The sequence below is a fragment of the Pteropus medius genome, unplaced genomic scaffold (genome assembly GCF_902729225.1).
Source record: "Pteropus medius unplaced genomic scaffold, Ma_sr-lr_union100, whole genome shotgun sequence".
Classification (NCBI taxonomy): domain Eukaryota; kingdom Metazoa; phylum Chordata; class Mammalia; order Chiroptera; family Pteropodidae; genus Pteropus; species Pteropus medius.
In genome coordinates, this window is record NW_024345599.1 from 886,445 (window position 1) to 905,898 (window position 19,454).

Here is a 19,454-nt window from a genome sequence, read left to right on the forward strand (position 1 = left end):
AAAAAAAAAAAAGAAAACTATAGGCTGGTATCTCTTATGAACGTTGATGCAAAAAGCCTCAACAAAATATTAGCAAACAGAATTCAGTGATACATTAAAAATATCATACACCATGATCAAGTTGGATTTATTCCTGGGATGCAAGGTTAGTTCAATATCCACAAATCAATTAATGTGATACACCACATTAATGAATCAAAACATAAAAACCATATGATCATATCAATAGATGCAGAAAAAGTGTTTAACAAAATCCAGCATCCACTTATGATAAAAACTCTCAGCAAAGTGGAAATAGAGGGAACATACCTCAACATAATAAAGGCATATATGACAAACGTACAGCTAACATCATGCTCAATGGGGAATGGCTAAAAGCATTTTCCTTAAGATCTGGAAAAAGACAGGGATGCCTACTTTCACTACTCCTCTTCAGCATTGTATTGGAAATCTTAACCACAGCAATAAGACAAGAAAGAGGAATAAAAGGCATCTGAGTTGGAAAGGAAGAAGTAAAACTCTTGTTATTTGCCGATGACATGATACTACATATAGAGAACCCTAAAGATTCCACCAAAAAAACTGTTAGAACTGATCAATGAATTCAGTAAAGTAACAGGTTACAAAATAAACATTCAGAAGTCAGTGGCATTTTTATACACCAATGGTGAACTTTCAGAAAGAGAAACTAAGAAAACAATTCCATTTACAATTTTATTGAAAACTGTAAAATACCTGGGAGTCAAATTAACCAAGAAGGTAGAAGACTAGTTTTCAGAAAATTATAAGTCATTGAAAAAAGAAATTGAAGAAGATACAAATAAATGGAAGCATATACCCTGTTCATGGGTAGGAAGAATCAACATTGTTAAAATGGCCATACTACCCAAAGCAATCTATAGATTCAATGCAATTCCTATCAAAATACCAATGGCATTTTTCAGAGAGCTAGAATGAATAATCCTAAAATTTATATGGAGCCATAAAGAAACCCTAAATAGCCACGGCAATCTTGAGAAAGAAGAACAAAGTTGGAGGTATCACACTACCTGATATCAAACTATACTACAAGCCTACAATAATCAAAACATCATGGTACTGGCAAAAAACAGATACATTGATCAATGGAACAGAATAGAGAGCCCAGAAATAAATCCACGCCTATCTTCTCACTAAATATATGACAAAGGGTGTAAGAATATACAATGGGGTAAAGACAGTCTCTTCAATAAATAGTGTTAGGAAAATTGGACAGATTCATGCAAAAAAAGAAGCTGGACCATCTTCTTACACTGTATACAAGAATAGACTCAAAATAGATTAAAGATTTAAATGTAAGACCTCAAACCATAAAACTTCTAGGAGAAAACAAAAGCAGTAAAACTCTCTGATATTCCTAACAGGAATTTCTTTTTAGATATATCTCCTCAGTCAAGGGAAACAAAAGAAAAAATAAACAAATGGGACTACATCAAACTAAAATTTTTTGTACAGCTAAGGAAACAATCAACAAAACAAAAAGACAACGGACTGTTTGGGAGAAGATATTCACTAATGATACATCTGATAAGGGGTTAATATCCAAAATTTATAAGGAACTTATACAACTGAACAACAAAAAAATTAACAATCCAATTAAAAAATAGGCTGAAGACCTAAACAGATATTTCTCCAAAGAGGAAATACAGATGACTAACAGACATATGAAAAGATGCTCATCATCAGAGAAATGCAAATTAAAACCACAATGAGATATCACCTCACACGTGTCAGAATGGCTATCATCAATGAATCAAAAAACTAAGTTTTGGCGAGGATGCGGAGAAAAGGGAACCCTCATACATTGTTGGTGGGATTGCAAATTGGTACAGCTGCTATGGAAAACAATATGGAGGTTCCTCAAAAAATTAAAAATGGATATACCTTTTGTACTAGCCATTGCACTTTTGGGTATTTATCCAAAGAAAACCAAAACAATAATTCATAAAGATCTATGCACTCCAATTTATGGCAGCACAATTTACAATAGGCAAGATATGGAAGCAACCTAAATGCCAATCGATAGACAGTTGCATAAATTATGGTTCATATATACAATGAAATATTACTCAGCTATTAAAAAAATGAAATCCTACAATTTGCAATGACATGGATGGACCTTGAGGTTCTCATGCTGAGTTAAATTAGTCAGAGGAAGATAGATACCATATAATTTCACTTATATGTGGTATCTATGGAACAAAAAGAACAAACTAATAAAAAACAGACTCACAAATATAGTGGACGATTTGGTGATGGACAGAAGGGAGGGGTGTTGGGAGAATGGGGTGAAGAGTTAAAGAAGTACAAATTAGTAGTTGATATTTGGGCATGGGGAGCATGGCAGAGGGAATGTAGTTAGAATTAATATGATGGCTAAGTGGAGGGCCAGGGAAGGGAGGGAGCAATTGGGGGGATCGTTTTATGAACAATATAGATGTCTAACCAATGTAGTGTATACTTGAAACTAATTTAAATAAATTTATTTAAAAATTTTTTTTTTAATTAATTTTTTTGTGGTGACATTGATAACAAAATCCAATGTTTCAGCGGTACACTTTAACAGTAAGGCATATATATGTTTACACTGTGTGTTCACCTCCCATAGTTAGATTTTTTTCTGTCACCAAATATTTGACCCCATTTACCCATCTACCTTCCATCTTCCCCCTCAGTTCTACCCTCTGGTAACCACTAGTCTATTGTCAATGTCCATGAGTTTCTGTTTGTCCTGTTCATTTGTTGCTTTTAGGTTTATATCCCACATATAAGTGATATCATGTGATTTTTAACTTTTTCTGTCTGGGTTATTTCGCTTAGCATAATTATCTTGAGGTCCATCCATATTGTTGCAAATGGCAATATTTAATGTTGATTCTTCATAACCACCCTAGTATTATCTCCCTCCATTTTACAGACGAGGAAATGAAGTAATGTATGAAAAATGGTTATTATCTAGCATAGAGTAAAATTACAGAATACATTATTAGAAGTAATTAATATTATGTGTTTACATATTGTTCCTTTGAGATAAGGTCAGCGTCTTATTCTTTTTATTTCTAGCACCTGAGTGCTTGAGACTCAGTAGGTGCTTAATAAATCTTAGTTAAAAGTGTGAGTGATTGACCAGTTGATATGAATCTTCTTTATGAATATAGTAGAGTAAAAGTAATTCATATTAGATAGAAAGCAGAGCTTTATATCTTTTATGAGGTATTTTTCTAATTAGAAACATAATAGAGGTTCATTGGAGAAAATTAGGACAATATAGAATATATATTTTTCACAGTCATCTATCACCCAGAGACAATAATTTTCCTTCCAGTTTTTCCTCTATGCATTTTTATTCTGATATTATACTATATACATAGCTTTTGTGTCACCTTTGTGCTATTCCTATATCAGAAATATTTTTCTATGTCATCAAAAACTTAGTAAACTTTACTTCTAATTAGCATATAGATAAATGTATTTATTATATAAATTTACCTATCCATTCCATTTATGTTGAATATTTGGGATGTTTTTAATTTTTCACAATGATAAGTAACACTACAATGAACATCTTTGTGCATATGTAAGTCTTTATGCACATCTTTGATAATAACTCTTGGTATAGGAATATCTATAAATGGAATTAGTGGTCAAAGTGTATCAGTATATTTAGGATCTTGATAAATATTGCCAGTTTCTACCCAAGAGAGGTTATAGCAGTTTATGTACACACTGGCTGTGTCTAGGCACACTCACTGTTATGATTACCTTTTACATGTTTACTAATTTGACAGACTGAAGAAGACATTGAGGCAGACTCAAAGTCTACTTACTGTACGATTCCATTTATATGACAATATGGAAAAGGAAAATCTATAGGGAAAAATTGAATCAAGGTCTGGGCATGAGGACGAGACTGACAAGAAAGGGGTCTGAGGGAACTTTTTGGGGTGATGGAAATGTTCTATATCTTGATTTTGATAGTGTTATCATGAGTCTATGTATTTGTTAAAACTCATTGAATTTTAAAAAAGTGAATCTTACTGTATATAAATTATACTTCAATAAACTTGACTTTTAAAAAAATGAAAAAAAATTGCCTGAAATTTAAATGGTGTTTAGATGGAGTTCAACTTGCATTTATATCTGTATTCCTTAAAAGGAAATAAATGTCATTATGCAAGACACAGTTAAGTCTTTTTATTTTCAAATATATTTTATTTTTAATTCTTTAATGTCATCACATATTTGACCCCTTTTACTCCATCTACCTCCCCCCACCTTCTCCCTACTCTCTGGTAACCACCAATCTATTGTCCATGTCCATGAGTCTCTGTAGTTTGTCCTGTTCATTTGTTGCTTTATGTTTATATAAAACATATAAGTGATATCATGTGGTTTTCAACTTTGTCTGGCTTACTTCACTTAGCATGATTATCTCACAGTCCATCCATGTTGTCGCAAATGGCAATATTTCATCTATTCTTATGACTGAGTAATATTCCATTGTATATATGTACCACCGCTTCTTTATCCAATCATCTATCGTAGGACACTTCAGTTGCTTCTATGTCCTGGCCACTGTGAATAATGCTGCTATGAACATCAGAATGCAAATATCTTTTCGGATATGGGCTTTCAAGTCTTTGGGGGTAAATACCCAGTAGAGGGATTGCTGGATTATATGGTAGATCAATTCTTAGTTTTTTGAGGAACCTCCATATTGTTTTCCATAGTGGCTGTACCAATTTGCAGTCCCACCAGCAGTGTATGAGGGTTCCTTTTTCTCAGCGTCCTCTCCAATATTTGTTATTACTTGTCCTGTTGAATAGAGCTATTCTAACAGGTGTGAGATGATGTCACATTGCGGTTTTGATTTGCATTTTCCTAATAGCTAGCAATGATGAGCATCTGTTCATATATTTCTTGGTCATTTGTATATCCTCTAGGGAGAAGCATCTGTTAAGATCATCTACCTGTTTCCTGATTGATCGTTTGCTTTTTTGTTGTTATTGAGCCGTATGAGTTCTTTATATATTTTGGATATTAGGCCCTTATTGGAGGCATTGCTTGCAAATATATTTTCCCATTTGGATGGTTGTCTCTTTACTTTGTTGACTTTGTTTCTTTTGCTATGCAGAAGCTTTTTAGTTTGATGTAGTCCCATGCATTTATTTTTGCTTTTACTTCTCTTGCCTTTGAGGTCAAATTCATAAAATTCTCTTTAAGTCCAAGGTCCTTGAATTTAGTTTTTATGTTTTCTTCTATGCATTTTATTGATTCTGGTATTATATTCAGATCCTTAATCCATTGGCGTTAATGTTGGTGTGTGGTGATAGACAACAGTCTAGTTTCATGCTTTTGCAGGTGGACTTCCAGTTTTCCCAGCACCATTTATTGAAGAGGCTTTCCTTTCTCCACTGTATTTTTTGGCTTTTTTGTCGAAAATTATTTGCCCATATAAATATGGGTTTACTTCTGGACTCTATTGTGTTCCACCGGTCTGCGTGTCTGTTTTGCTGCCAATACCATGGTGTTTTGATTACTATCACTTTGTAGTATAATTTGAATTCGGGCAGAGTGATGCCTCCAGCCTCGTTCTTTTTTTCTCAGGATGGCTTTGGCAATTCGGAGTCTTTTGTGCTTCCATACAAATCTGAGGATATTTTGTTTTATTTCTTTAAAAAATATCAATGAGATTTTGATTGCGATTGCATTAATTCTGTGTAATGCTTTAGGTAATATGTTCAATTTAACTATGTTGATTCTTTCAATCCCAGATAACAAAATATTTTTCCATTTCTTTGTATCTTCTTCGATTTCTTTTAATAGGGTCTTATAGTTTTCATTATATAGATCCTTCACATATTTTGTTAGATTTATTCCTAGGAATTTTATTCTTTTTGTTGCAATAGCAAAAGGAATTATTTTTTCCACTTCTTTTTCTGACACTTCATTATTAGAGTATAGGAACACTATGGATTTTCGAACATCGATTTTTCCATCCAGAGACTTCACTGTATTTGCTTATTGTTTCTAGTAGTGTTCTGGTGCAGTCTTCAGTGTTTTCTATATAGAGATTCATGTCATCCGCAAATAGTGACAGTTTGACTTCTTCCTTTCCTATTTGGATGCATTTTATATCTTTCTCTTGCTTGATTACACTTACTAGGACCTCCAATGTTATGTTGAATAACCGTGGCTATTGAGAACAGCTTTGCCCTCTTTCTGATCTTAGAGGAAAGGTTTTTAGTTTTCACCATTAAGTATAATGTTGGCTGGGGATTTGTCAAAAATGACCCTTATTATGTTAAGGTACTTTCCTTCCATACCGATTTTGTTAAGGGTTTTGATCATAAATGGATGCTGTATCTTGTCGAAGGCTTTTTCTGCATCTATTGATATGATCATATGATTCTTATTTTTTAATTTGTTTATGTGGTATATGACATTAATCAATTCGTATATGTTGAACCACACCTGTGCCCTTGAGATGAAGCTCACTTGATTGTGGGGTATAATCTTTTTAGTATATTGCTGTATTCGGTTCGCTAGTACCTTATTTAGGATTTTTTCATCTGAATTCATGAGAGATATTGGTCTGTAGTATTCCTTTTTGTGTTATCTTTACCAGGTTTTGGTGTCAGGGTGATATTGGCCTTATAAAATGAGTTAGGAAATATTGCCTCCTCTATGATATTTTGGAAGAGTTTGAGGAGAATAAGTATTAAATCTTTGAATGTTTGGTAGAATTCACTGGTGAAGCCATCTGACCCTGGACTTTTACTTTTTGGTAGGTTTTTGATGATTGTTTCAATTTCCATACTGTGGATTGGTCTATTTAGATTTTCCAGATCTTCTTGATTCAGTCTAGAATGATTGCATTTTTTCTAAGTATGGTCCATTTCTTCTTGGTTAAATTTGGTGTTATATACTTTTCATAGTATTCTTGTATGATCCTTTGTATTTCTGCAGTGTCTGTCGTAATTTCCCCTCTTTCATCCCTGATTTTGTTTGTGTGTGTGTGTGTGTGTGTGTGTGTGTGTGAAAGTCAGCTTTCTGTTTTCTCTTTATTAGGTCAACCAGGGTTGTCAGGTACATTGACTTTCTCAAAGAACCAGCCCTTTGTTGCATTTATTTTTTTCTATTGTTTTTTTTTGTTTTCATTTTCATTTATTTCTTCTCTAATTTTAATTCTTTCTTTCCTTCTGCTGACTTTAGTCTTCATTTATGCTTCTTTTTCTAGTTTTTTAAGATGAAGCATTAGGTGTTTATTTGGGCTCATTCTTGTTTTTGGAGGTAGGCCTGTAATGATATGAACTTTCCTCTTATGACCGCTTTTGCCGTGTCCCAAAAGTTTTGATATGTTGTACTATCAATATCACTCATTTCTATGTATCTCTTGATCTCTCTTTTTATTTCTACTCTGACCCAGTAATTCTTCAGTAGCATGTTGTTTAATCTCCATGTATTTGTTCTTTCCACTTTCAATTTATGGTTGATCCCCAGCTTTAAAGTGTTAGGATCAGAGAATATGGTTGGTATGATTTCAACCCTATTATATTTGCTGAGGCAATTTCTGTGTCCCAGTATGTGGTCAATTCTTCTGAATGTTCCATGTGCACTAGAGAAGAATGTATAAGCAGCTGTTTGGGGATGAAATTCTCTGTAAATGTCAATTATGTGCCTTTGGTCTAATGTGTCATTTCCTAATTGATTTTCTGTTTGCATGATCTGTCCGTATTTGACAGTAGGGTATTTAGGTCCCCTACTATGATGGTGTTTAGTCTGTTTCTCTCTTTAGTTCTGTTAGTAATTGCATATATATTTTGGGGTTCCCTGATTGGGAGCATAGATATTAATAAGTGTTATGCCTTCTTGGTGCATGATTCCCTTTATCATTATTATGTGTCCCTCAGCATCTTTCTTTACCTATTTTATTTTGAAGTCTATTTCATCCAGTATTAGTACCGCTACTCTCGCTTTTCTCTGAATGCCATTTGCTTGAAATATCATTTTCCAACCTTTTACTTTGAGTCTATATTAGTCTTTTGAGCTGAGATGTGTCTCCCAGAGGCAGCATATGGTTGGATTTTATTTTTTGATCCAATGTGCAACTCCGTGCCTTTTTATTGGTGAGTCCAGTCCATTTACATTTAGGGTTATTATAGAAATATGAGATTTTCCTATAACCATTTTATGTTTTGTTTTCTGGTAGCTCGGTTTTTCAATTGCTTCCTTGTCCTTGTGTGTCTGTTTTTTTTTTTTTTTTTTTGTTTGTTTGTTTTGTTTTGTTTTTCATTTTGGTTGGGTTTTGTGGGGTTTCCCTGTGGTCTTTCTTGTTTTATGTTCTATACTTCAGTTCCAAATCTTTGGTGTTTGGTTACCATTAGAAATATGTAGAAGATAGTTATATATATAGTAGTTCATTTTCTTCTTCGCATGCCTGATCTCCATTCCCCTTTGTGAATTTGGATCTTTGATTACTCCCCTTTTCAGTCATTGTGGTCTCAATTTGTCCCTATGTATTTTGAACGTTCATTACTATCTTGCAATAGGAAATCTCTTCTTATTGTTCAAGCTGATAATGCCCTGTTCTTAGTAAGGATTTCATTCCTCTGCTTCTATTTTCCCACTAGTCACCTTACTCCTAGTCACGTTATTATTATTATTTTTTGTCATTTTGTTTTAGCTGAGCTGGCCCCTTTTACTATTTCCTGTAATGCAAGCCTCATAGTAGAGAATTCCCTCAATTTCTTTATGTCTGGAATGGTCTTTATTTCTCCTTCATATCTAAAGGAGAACTTTGCTGGGTACATTATTCTTGGCTGGCAGTTCCTTTCATTTAATAGCTTGAATATTTGATTGACTTTTTCTGGCTTGTTAGGTATGTGCTAGCAGTCCGACGATAATCTAATGGGTTTTCCTTTATAGGTTACCAACTTCTATTCCCTGGCTGCCCTGAGAATTCTGTCTTTTTCATTGATTTTTGATAATTTTAATACAATGTGCCTTGGTGAAGTTCTTTCTGGGTTGAGATAATTGGGTGTTCTGTTGACTTCTTGAATTCCAAGCTCCAGCTCATTCCTTAGATTTGGGAAATTCTTGTCAACTATTTGTCTGAAAATGCTTTCTAATCCCTGCTCCTTTTCTTCCTCTTCGAGATTGCCCATTATTCTTATGTTTCCTCTCCTGATAATGTCAGCTAGTTCTTGTATTTCTCTTTCATTATTTTTCATTCTTCGGTTTCTCTCTTCTTCCTTCTGATTTATTTCTACATTTCTGTCTTTGATATCACTGATCCTTTCCTCCATTTGGTCGACTCTGTTTCCTAAGCTTGCTATTTCATTTTTCAACTCTTGCAGTGTGTTCTTTATCTCCGGAAGATCTATTCTGTTCTTTCTGAGGGTTTCAAGCTCCTTGCTAAAGAACTCATTCGGCTCATCTAGTTGTTTTCTCAATTCCTGAAATTGTTGCTATGACTCGTTTTGGACCTCACTGAGTTTTTTTCAGAAGTACCACTCTGAATTCTCTTTCATATTAGTCGCATATTTCTATGTCTGTAAGCTTATTTTCTGGAGATTTTTCTCTTTCTTTCTGAGATGCCTTGTCACCTTGGTTGTTTATGGTGTTTAATGGACTATTTCTCCTCCTAGCCATTAATGGAAGTGTATTCTGCTTTTTTTTCCAGAAAGAAGATTTATTATATAAAGATGTCTCTTTAGCCTGTTGCTAAGATGTTGTTTTTCTTTTGGTTTCCAGTTGGTGGGGTCTAAGCCTCTTTGATCCCTGCTTTTTATAAAGCCTTAATATGCCCTTTTTTTTTTTTGCCTAATCTTAGATATTCAGTCATGTTTGCTACCCTCGGTCTCAATCCCTGTTAGTGTTAGCGACAGTTTTATTAGTGTTTGCTCAGTTTCTTCTGGGGCTCTGCAGTATTCGGTCTAGAAGGTTATGGGGGGAAGGGCCCTCTGGATTAGAGGATGGAGACTGCGGCTTCACCTCAGTTTTGCAACCACAGCTGGTAAAAATCAACTGTTGTTTCTTTGCCATCTCTTCTTCTCTGCCTCCTCACTTTTCTGCTTTCTGCCTTGATGCCTGGGCACTGCTGTCAGCCACATGGAGCTCACAGGTCTCCCAGGCCAGGCTATTCAGGGAACTCCCTGTACCTTCTCCCCTCCCCCCTCCTCCTGCTGGTGGCTCCAGCTGCAAGAGGGAGCTTCTTTGTTTTTCCCTGTCTACTGCCCGTCTCCGTGGGTCTGACCTGTGGTAGCTCTTATGCACAGATCCCACACTCAGACATGCTGGTTTGCAGATGGGTGTTTTTTGTTGAGTTTTAGATGTTCAGTTTATTGTTGTTTCACAATGAGAAATCTGGGACGTCTCTCATTCTGCCACATTTCTGACCAACTTCACTAGTTAAGTCTTAAAACACCAATGCACATATAAAAAGCTGATAAAATAAAAATAGCCAACATTTAGCATTCTCTGTGTTCACATTACTTCAATCACTTTATAGATTTAAAAATGCATTTAATCTTTATAACAAGCCCAAGAGGGTAGGCACTGTTATTATATTCATTTTGCAAATTAGAAAATTGAGGCTCTGAAAGGTTTAGTAATTTGCCCAAGGTCACCCAGCTAGTAAATGAAGAAGTTGGGATTCAAATTCAGGCTACAGAGTCCGTGCTCTTGATCCTAACACTATACTACCTCAGGAAAACAAAAACACCTTTCTCTCAACTTTATTACCACTCTTCAGTTTCTGTGAGTATAAGTTTAAACATATAAATACAAATATGTTTCTGGGTAAAGACATTCAACAAACATTTATTGAACTCATTCTGTGTTTCAGACACTGTGCTAAGTTTCTGGGGGTATAAAGTCCAGATATAGTGCTTGCCCTCAAGTAGGAGTTTCTAGTTTGAGCATAAATTTTACTGTTTACACATATGTGCACTGCATGTTTGGGAAAGGGAGGTGTACCAATATGCCCAATAAGTTAAACATATCGAAATCTGTTTTATTTTCTGTCCAGTGCAGTGACATAATTTGGTATTTTTCTAATTCACATCAGTTTCCATTTTGGGAACACCAACAATAATTTTTAAGCTAAGTACTATTCTTACAAGGAATTCTGTATTCTGTATATGGAATATATCTAACCTTTTTTTTTTTTAAAAAAATATATATATTCTAGCCTCTTACTCAAGGTCATATCACTAATAAATAGCAAAGGTAGAATTTGAACCCAAGTCTGTCTTAAACCCTATATTCATTATTTCATGCTTTCTATCAGTTTGGCCTAGTTTTTCATTTTTAAAGCTGGTCTTCAGAATTTAAAATAATTTGAGATAACTCTTCTTACCCCCTTCTTGAAAGCTAGCTGTGTTAGTGTTGATGCTAAATTATTATTATTATCTTCTATAGGATTAGGCTATAAATGGGATATGTCCATTTGGATATATAATTCTACATATGTACATTATATCAAGCTTATTGTGTTGTTCGACTTGTCTATTATTTACTAATTTTTTATCTGCTTATATGATCAGTAATTAGGAGGGTTATATTAACCTACAATTTTGATGGTACATTTTTCAGTTCACCCTTTCTTTTGTAAGTATTTGTATTAAAATATTATCCTGAATTTTGGGAAATAGATGTATATAATTTTCTAACTAAACAAACCATTTTTTCTAAAATATTTTCTTGTATGTATAAAGTCTCACAAGAATGCTATATTAAGATCTTTCATGTGTGTATTGACACCTCATAAACAACACAGAACAAATTGTCCATCGGAGCTCAGCTTCAGACACTTGTGTAATCTGAGCTGTGGATTTTTCAGTAGATAATCCTTGCCCTACACACCTGTGATTGAATTTCAGTGAAGTGCCTTAAGCATTCTTGGGCTTTGGTTTCTCCACTAAACCCTAATGTCTGTCAGTTGGGAGAATATGAAAGGTCACAAGTTTTCTAACTTAGAATCTGTCTGGTTTTCTTATTTGTGCTTCCATTAGTTTTCTCAATTATGTTTTTCAAAATGTGATGTACCATTTACCATAAAAAAATATCACATAGCTCACTTCATATAAAAGCATTATTTTTTCTCCATATTTTCCTTTTTGAGTTTCTAGAAAATATTCTATCCTATTGTAAGGGAATGGAGGGGGTAGTGAGGCAGGCAGCAGTTTTCTTCTTTAAGATGTTAGTGATACAATTGGATGGGTGCTCGGGCTGTGCTCTGACATCAGGTAGGGAATGCAGACAGTGCCCCGAGTTGTGTGGAGCCACAGGCTTGGCTTCTGGGAGTGGTTTGCAAGTGCTTCTACCTGGCTCCTCTGTCGCAAAGGAAGGACCAAGTTTATATCATAAGGTATGACTGACATACAATAAGCTATACATATTTGAAGTATAGAGCTTGGAATTTGGAGAAACATGGCAGAGTGATTTCCCACATTAAAACAACAATAAGCTGAACATCTAAAACTCAACAAAAAACACCCAAATTGCACATCATCATGTCTGAGCATGGGATCTGTGCATAAGAGCTACTACAGGTCTGAACACCAGGTGTCATGCAGTAGACTGGGAAAAATAAAGAAGCTGCTGCTCTGAGCTGCTGGAGCTCCCTGTAGGAGGAGGGGGAGGGGAGAAGGTATGGTGTGTTCCCTGAAAAGCTGTGCCTGGGAGTGCTGTGAGCTAAACGCCGCTGGCAGCAGGACCAGTCATGAGGGCAAAAAGCAGAGAAGCAGGACGACAGAGAAACAACAGTTGATTTTTATCAGCTGCGGCAAATTGAGACAACGGTGACTGAAAAGAGGAGGATTCAAAGATCCAAATTTGCAAAAGGGAATGAAGATAGGGTACGTGCAAAAGAAAATGGACAAATGTATATACAGAACTATCCTTTACATATTCTTAATGATAACCACACACCAAAGATTCAGAACTAAATATATAACATAAAACAAGAAGAACCAGAGGGAAAACCATCAAAACCCAACCAAAATAAAACAGACACACAAGGACAAGGAAGCAATTGAAACACCAAGCTACCAGAAAACAAAACATAAAATGGTTATAGGAAATCCTCATATTTTGATAATAACCCTAAATGTAAATGGACTGAAGTCACCAATAAAAAGGCAAAGAGTTGCAGATTGAATCAAAAAACAAAACCCAACCATATGCTGCCTCCGGGAGACAGATCTCAGCTCAAAAGACAAATATAGACTCAAAGTAAAACGATGGAAAATGATATTTGAAGCAAATGGCATTCAGAGAAAAGCAAGAGTAGTGGTACTAATATTGGATGAAATAGACTTCAAAATAAAAAAAGTACAGAAAGATGCTGAGGGACACATAATAATGATAAAGGGAATCATGCACCAAGAAGGCATAACACTTAGTAGTATCTATGCTCCCAATCAGGGAACCCCAAAATATATATGCAATTACTAACAGAGCTAAAGGGAGAAACATACTAAAACACCATCATAGTAGAGGACCTAAGTACCCTGTCGGATATGGACAGATCATGCAAACAGAAAAACAATAAGGAAATAACATCCTTGAATGACACATTAGACCAAAGGCACATAATTGACATTTACAGAGAATTTCATCCCCAAACAGCTGCTTATACATTCTTCTCTAGTGCACATGGAACATTCAGAAGAATTGACCACATACTGGGACACAGAAATTGCCTCAGCAAATATAATAGGGTTGAAATCATACCAACCATATTCTCTGATCCTAACACTTTAAAGCTGGGGATCAACCATAAATTGAAAGTGGAAAGAACAAATACATGGAGATTAAACAACATGCTACTGAAGAATTACTGGGTCAGAGTAGAAATAAAAAGAGAGATCAAGAGATACATAGAAATGAGTGATATTGATAGTACAACATATCAAAACTTTTGGGACACGGCAAAAGCGGTCATAAGAGGAAAGTTCATATCATTACAGGCCTACCTCCAAAAACAAGAATGAGCCCAAATAAACTATCTAACGCATCATCTTAAAAAACTAGAAAAAGGAAGCATAAATGAAACTAAAGTCAGCAGAAGGAAAGAAATAATCAAAATTAGAGAAGAAATAAATGAAAATGAAAACAAACAAACAAATAAAACAATAGAAAAAAAATAAATGCAACAAAGGACTGGTTCTTAGAAAAGATCAATAAAATTGACAAATCCCCGGCTAGACTCACTAAAGAGAAAACAGAAAGGCACACACACACACACACACACACACACACACACACACACAGAAAATCAGGGATGAAAGAGGGGAAATTACGACAGACACTGCAGAAATACAAAGGATCATACAAGAATACTATGAAAAGTATATAATAACAAATATAATAACCTAGAAGAAATGGAACCATACTTAGAAAAATACAATCTTCCTAGACTGAATCAATAAGATCCAGAAAATCTAAATAGACAGATCAGCAGTATGGAAATTGAAACAATCATCAAAAACCTACCAAAAAGTGGAAGTCCAGGATCAGATAGCTTCACCAGTGAATTCTACCAAACATTCAAAAAATATTTAATACCTATTCTCCTCAAATTCTTCCAAAAAATCAAAGAGGAGGCAATACTTTCCAACACATTTTATGAGCCCAGTATCACCCTGATACCAAAACCTGGTAAAGATGACAGACACAAAAAAATAAAACTACAGACCAATTTCTCTCATGAGCACAGATGCAAAAATTCTAAATAAGATACTAGCGAACTGAATACAGCAACATACTAAAAAGATCATACACCACGATCAAGTGGACTTTATCCCAGAGGTACAGGGATGGTTCAACATATGCAAATAGATTCATGTGATACACCACATAAACAAATTAAAAACTAAGAATCATGTGATCATATCAATAGATGCAGACAAAGCCTTTGACAAGATACAACATCCGTTTATGATCAAAACACTTAACAAAATCGGTATGGAAGGAAAGTACCTTAACATAATAAGGCCATCTATGACAAACCCTCATCCAACATGATAGTTAATGGTGAAAATCTAAAAACCTTCTCTCTAAGATCAAGAACAAGGCAAGGCTGTCCACTATCACCACTGTTATTCAATATAACATTGGAGGTCCTAGCGAGTGCAGTCAGACAAGAGAAAGATATAAAAGGCATCCAAATAGGAAAGGAAGAAGTCAAAGTGTTGCTATTTGTGGATGACATGATTCTCTATATAGAAAACACTAAAGACTGCACCAGAACACTACTAGAAACAATAAGCAAATATAGTAAAGTCTCTGGATGCAAAATCAACATTCAAAAATCCATAGCATTCCTATACTCTAATAATGAAGCGTCAGAATAAGAATTGGAAAAAATAATTCCTTTTGCAATTGCAACAAAAAGAATAAAATTCCTAGGAATAAATGTAACGAAACAAGTGAAAGATCTATATAATGAAAACTATAAGACCCTATTAAAAGAAATCGAAGAAGATAAAAAGAAATGGAAAGATATTTTGTTATCTTGGATTGGAAGAATCAACATAGTTAAAATGAACATATTACCTAAAACATTATGCAGATTTAGTGCAATCCCCATCAAAATCCTATTGCCTTTTTTTAAAGAAAGAAAACAAAATATCATCAGATTTGTATGGAAGCACAAAAGACTCCGAATTGCCAAAGCCATCCTGAGAAAAAAAGAACGAGGCTGGAGGCATCACTCTGCCCGAATTCAAATTTTACTACAAAGTGACAGTAATCAAAACGGCATGGTACTGGCAGCAAAACAGACACCCAGGCCAGTGGAACACAGTGTAGAGTCCAGAAGTAAACCCATATTTATATGGGCAAATAATTTTTGACAAAAAAAAAAATATATACAGTGAAGAAAGGAAAGCCTCTTCAATAAACGGTGCTAGGAAAACTGGAAGTCCACCTGCAAAAGCATGAAACTAGGCTGTTGTCTATCACCACATACCAAAATTAACTCCAAATGGATTAAGGATCTAAATATAAGACCGGAATCAATAAAATGCATAGAAGAAAACATAGGAACTAAACTCAAGGACCTTGGACTTAAAGAGAATTTTATGAATTTGACCTCAAAAGCAAGGGAAATAAAAGCAAAAATAAATGAATGGGACTACATCAAACTAAAGTCTTCTGCTCAGGAAAAGAAATTGTCAACAAGGTAAGGAGAAAACCATCTGAATGGGAAAATATATTTGTATGCGGTGCTTCCAATAAGGGCCTAATAACCAAAATATACAGAGAACTCATACCGCTCAATAACAACAAAAAACAAATGATCCAATAAAAAAAAATGGACTGAGGATCTGAACAGACACTTCTCCCTAGAGGACATACAAATGGCCAAGAAATATATGAAAAGATGCTCAACATCTCTAGCCATTAGGTAAATGCAAATCAAAACCACAATGAGATACCATCTCACACCTGTTAGAGTAGCTCTATTCAACAGGACAAGTAATAACAAATGTTGGTGAGGATGCTGAGAAAAAGGAACCCTCATACACTGTTGATGAGACTGCAAATTGGTAGAGCCACTATGGAAAACAATATGGAGGTTCCTCAAAAAAATGAGAATCGATCTACCATATGATTCAGCAATCCTTCTACTGGGTATTTACCCCAAAGACTTTAAAGCCCATATCCGAAAAGATATTTGCATTCTGATGTTCATAGCAGCATTATTCACAGTGGCCAGGATATGGAAGCAACCAAAGTGTCCTACAATAGATGATTGGCTAAAGAAGCGGTGGTACATATATACAATGGAATATTACTCAGTCATAAGAATAGATGAAATATTGCCATTTGTGACAACATAGATGAACCTCGAGATAATCATGCTAAGCAATATCACTTAGACAGAAAATGTTGAAAATCACATGATATCACTTATATTTGGGATATAAACCTAAAAGCAACAAAGAACAGGACAAACAGAGACTCATAGACATGGCCTATAGACTAGTGGTTACCAGAGGGTAGGGTGTTGGGGAGGGGAGAGGTCGATGGGTTAAAGGGGGTCAAATATGTGATGATAGAAAGAAATCTAACTATGGAAGGTGACCACACAGTGTAAATATATAGAGCATGTGTATTATATATATATGATGATAGAAAAAAGAAATCCAACCAAGGAAAATCTAACTATGGAATCAATCATAGAAGGTAGGTGACCACACACAGTGTGTAGTCACTGAGAGCATAAAAAAATGGCTGTGTAAAGCAATACCACGGGTACTATCAATAATACACACACATTACTACGTCAATAATCTACTGTTAAAGTGTACAACTGAAACTTATTGGATTTCATTAATCAATATCACCATACAAAATAAATAAATTCCTTAGAAAAATAAAAATAAAGACTAGAACTTGGTGAGAAAAGATGTTAATGATAGATTTAGTACTATTATGATTTGTTCTTTGACCTGTGATTCATTAAGAAGTGTCCTAAAATTGCCGAAATGTATTGGGACTGAAAAAATATCTTTTGCTTTTAACTTCATATTTAATTTCTTTGAAGTCAAAGACTGTGGTCTGTATGAGAATGATTTTGTTTTGAAATTACCGAGACTTGCATTATAACATAGTACAATGGTCATTTTGGGTAAAAATGTTCCATATATACTTGAAAAGTATGTGATTCTCCAACTAGATATCATATTCTACAGATGTCCATTAAATTAAGCTTATTTTGTTGTTCACCTTGTCTATAAACTTATTAATTTTCTATCTGCTCATATTAGCAATATAGTCATGTGCCACATAAGGTTTTGTTTAACAACAGACCTCATATATGATGGTAGTATACCATACAGCCTAGATATGTAGTAAGCTTTACCATGTAAGTTTGTGTAAGTACACTCTATGATGTTCAAACAATGATGAAATCACCTAATGATGCATTTCTGAGAATATATCACTGTCGTTAATCGGTACATGACTGTAAGTGAAGGTTTGTTAATCTCCCATTTTGACAGTTGATTTTTGAATTTCTCTCTCTAATTGTACTTAGTCTTCCTTTATATATTTAGAGGTGTTTTATGAGTGCATATACATTTATTTCCTCTATGTCATGATCTTCTTTATCCTTTATAATGTCTTTGTCTTGAAGTTTTACTTTTTAGATATTAATATTGCTACCTCAATTGTCTTTTTGTTAACGTTTAGCTGGTGTATCTTTTCCCGTATTTTTTACTTTTAATCTTTCCTTGTCCTTATGTTTTAGGTGTGTTCCTTGTAAAATGGCACATAGCTGAATTTTAAAATTTTATCCATTCTGTTAATCTCTGTATTTTAAAGGGTGAGTTTTGCTCACGTATGCTCCTTATGTTTATTGATATATTGGCACTTGTTTTTACCATATTTCGCTTTCTATTTGTCCCATTTTTTTCCTATGTTTTCTTTTTTCTGCTTGCCTTTAAAATTTTTTACTTATTCTGTTTTCTTCTTACTACTGATTCTGCAAGACCCAACTCAAGTGAGCTGGCTAGTAACAGGGTTAGTGTTGGAAATCACAGCAACCCATTGTTGAAGGTTGGGCTGGAGGTGGGATGTAGCTTTTCTGAAAGGAGTCCGATTTGCATATGAAGAAGGGGATGAGACAGGGAGATGAAGGAGGTCATGGCTGATGGACTCTGAAAATATATATATATATATATATTTTACAATTGGGAGACAAGAATGTCTGATGGGACTGGAGGAGTGGAAAGTGGGAGTGTGAGATGAATGAAGTCTTAAAATAGAACTCGAAGGGATTAGGTAACATAGCTGAACTAAGGGCAAGTAAAAAGATTTATGGGCAACAACAAGGGTCCAGCTGAGTTTGGAGACCAGGAAATTGATGATACCTATTTTATCCAGGAGCCACTGATTTTTTGGCCAGTGCTTCAGCTATAATCACACATAGGAGAATTCAATTCCACAGTGCATTTTCTTGCTCTGTGCAATATTTTATAATTGCTTTGGATAGGATCCTGCCTGATCTGAGCCAGTAGAGCACTAGCTCTAGAATAAGATAGTTTGGGCTTGCATTCCAGCAACTTCACTTACTTAGAGTTTATTCTTGGGCAAATTAACCTAACCTCTCCTGAGTCCTTATTTATAAAATTAGGATAATAATAATACCTCACCCTCTGAGTTTTTGTGAGGATTAAATTGGTTAATATATGTAAAGTACCTGTTGCTTGGAATATAGTAAATTCTCAATAAATGGAATTGTTGGGGTGATGACGACAGTAATGATGGTCAACAATAGTGGTGGCATATGCAACACTGTGTGCCAAATATTATGTTAGGTGCTGAGCCAGATACATAGAAGAATATCGAAGAAGTCCTTGTTCTCATGGAGAATATATATTCTACTTGGGAATGAGGAC

The 19,454-nt window shown here is 34.8% G+C and overlaps 1 protein-coding gene across 4 annotated transcripts in view; it reads left to right on the plus strand.

Moving 5' to 3' along the window:
* The window catches only part of SYTL4 (synaptotagmin like 4), a 67,287-nt gene that overhangs the window by 20,364 nt on the left and 27,469 nt on the right, over positions 1 to 19,454 (plus strand). Inside the window, exon 2 of one of the 4 annotated variants that reach the window (XM_039874023.1) lies at positions 18,305 to 18,379. The exons of the other annotated variants lie outside the window; for them this stretch is intronic. The gene's annotated coding sequence lies outside the window, so the exon portion shown is untranslated. The remainder of the gene's footprint in view (positions 1 to 18,304; positions 18,380 to 19,454) is intronic. 4 annotated transcript variants of the gene reach the window in all.